Below are 2634 nucleotides of genomic sequence, written 5' to 3'. Positions count from 1 at the left end.
CCCGAGCCCTTTTTTCTCTAAATAAAAAAACTTCAGTAAATTTCACTAGCTGTCCAATAATTCACAATCCAACCTCGTCTTTATGGACAACCAATTAGAGCCAGAATACACTAACCAAAGAAAATATCAACATAAATTCAGCACCAAAGAGATTACCAAAGCAGCAAATATGAAAAAAGATCGTCTAGAAAAAAAGCTAAAAATGATAGCTTTGCAAATGGCCTTAATATATGTAGACAAATAGCTGATGTACTGTTGGGCAGTTTGGGGCATGAATTAGAGTTGCCTTTAAAATGTAATGTAGTTGCCTCGATATAATGAAGTGTTTTTTCTATAACATGAATTGGTCTGCTATACAAAATGAGATAGTTTCCACTGCAAAACTAGAAGGATAGGATTTTCTGTTATTATAAATACAATATTTTATTTAGCCCAACTCACAATAAATTAAGTATATTTATATTTAATTACAACTTGTGTGCGTTATTGTGCTAACAAACCCGATATTTATTTTATACGGCTAGTAAATTACAAAGTACAGTGAAACATGGATAACTCGCCCTCGGATATATCGAACACATGGTTAAAGATGTAGTTGCGTCAAATTTAAGTTGATCTTAAAAGAAAGCATTTTTTTTCTCTATCAGTTGATATGTTGTTTGTTGTGTTACGCGATCGCATTGCCAAGATATTTGAAGATTAAAACCGAAAAAATCTGATCGTCGTAAAAACGCTCAGGCCATCAAAACGTGCCCAGACTTGCCCAAAATGATGTCACGCGTTTGGCAACCTGTCTCCATCTCTCGTATTCACATCGGGTATTTGCGATAAAAGTCTAGTCTTACGCGGCTCTATTGGCATATATCTTATTTTGTATTTGCTCATGTTGGCTAGAATAAAATTTTGAATCCTGCTACAGATGCATTATTATGAATGTTTCAAAGGCCTCAAATAACGAAAATTGAAAATTTGTTCTACTCACTTTCTCCAAATGTTGTGTAAACATTTGGGTACCGACTACCAATTCTACCGGTCTACGGTAATTCTGTCAAGTCACTTATGTAGAACGCGGTCTTTGTATCAGCACAGTTCTGCAGCTACCCATACAAACGATATACAGCCTCCCATAAGCCCCGCCCACATTATGTCGCCTATTACCTATTGCCTACGTACTAGTTTCTTACTAGTACTATTCTTACCGAATACTAAATAAGTGAAATAAGCAAGCCATTTCTTTGAAAAGAATATAGACAGGGATAGAGTTTTAAGGATGAGAAGTCTGCTGCAAACTGGATTTGAACTCACATTCTCCAGTTCTGCGGACACCCATATACCATATCCGATTCACTACAATATTCTGCAAATCATGTTTTGCATTATCTTCAACAATATTATTTTATTATATAATTTTTACAAGCAAAAATATTTTCATCTCGGCATAAAGCTTTTATTAAAAATATTCATCAAGTCGTGGCCACTCACATAGTATTAGCTGATACAATAAGACAAATTCATCTACTGCAACAAACTCAAACAAAACATCATCCAGCACGCATTCAAGTCTCGGTTTCTCCGTTATGGCAGTTTCCACACTGACAAACCTTCTTCGGCTGGTGGGACGACATAAACATTCTGTAATCAGTAAAACAAGTAAATGTAAACAAAGTAGATGCAATAAATATGTCATTCATAGATATGTCATTCTAAAGCGTATCTATTGACAGCTTCCAAATTGGGAGTTAAATAGATTGTGAGTGTAATTTTAAAAACGAATAAACATTTAATAAAGGCACAAGTACGCCAAGCCAACGATTCGAAGCTTTGGTTCTGGAAATTAAAGATTTGCAATGATCAATCGATTTTACCCACTTCCTACGAGTGAAAATAATTTGTAATCATGACTCTAATTTACCAAAAAAAATTCGAAAAAAATATTATAGCTAGGTAAAACGGCAGATAAGCTATGAAACGATGATTGGAGATAGCAAAGAATTATCATTTTATTAATTAGTATATGTACTTATGATTATAAAAAATATTACATTTACTAAAGTATAGAAGACTCTAAGTTAATTTACCTCCATTCTGTCTTCTTCTGCAGCAAAACGCTGCTGACGCCTGTCAGCTTTGGCCATAGGCTGTCTACTCTAATCTTTTACTAAAAGTTGCTCAGATAACTCTGAGTAGCGGTCGCTCGAACATGAAGCCATTTTAAAACTATGTATAACTTAGTAATTGTTGAAACGCGTTGAGAATGAATTCTCTAATTAGGAGAATCTTCGAGATCACAGACAACGCGTTTTACGAGTGATAACATTTATTACGGCCTATATAAAAATTTCGCACGCATGATTGGCTAACGAATCGACCTCATATTTATTGCTCGTGGTTTCGTTTCAGATACCTTGCTTGTGACGTCACGAAATAGGCACCCGCTGGAACGTGAGCTTTTTAAAAGAGGGCCTCATTCAAACGCATATATCTCTGGACAGGGTTGGTCTACAAAGACAAAAATGGCATCAAATTGTAGCTGATGTTTTAGCCTTTTATGGGTCCTAATTTCATTTTTGACGCAACTACATCTTTAACTCGAATGGATTTGCTTGGTCCGTTCCCACGCAATGATAGATGGCT

The sequence above is a fragment of the Watersipora subatra genome, chromosome 2 (genome assembly GCF_963576615.1).
Source record: "Watersipora subatra chromosome 2, tzWatSuba1.1, whole genome shotgun sequence".
NCBI classification, from domain to species: Eukaryota; Metazoa; Bryozoa; class Gymnolaemata; order Cheilostomatida; family Watersiporidae; genus Watersipora; species Watersipora subatra.
Note: the sequence above shows the minus strand (reverse complement) of the source record.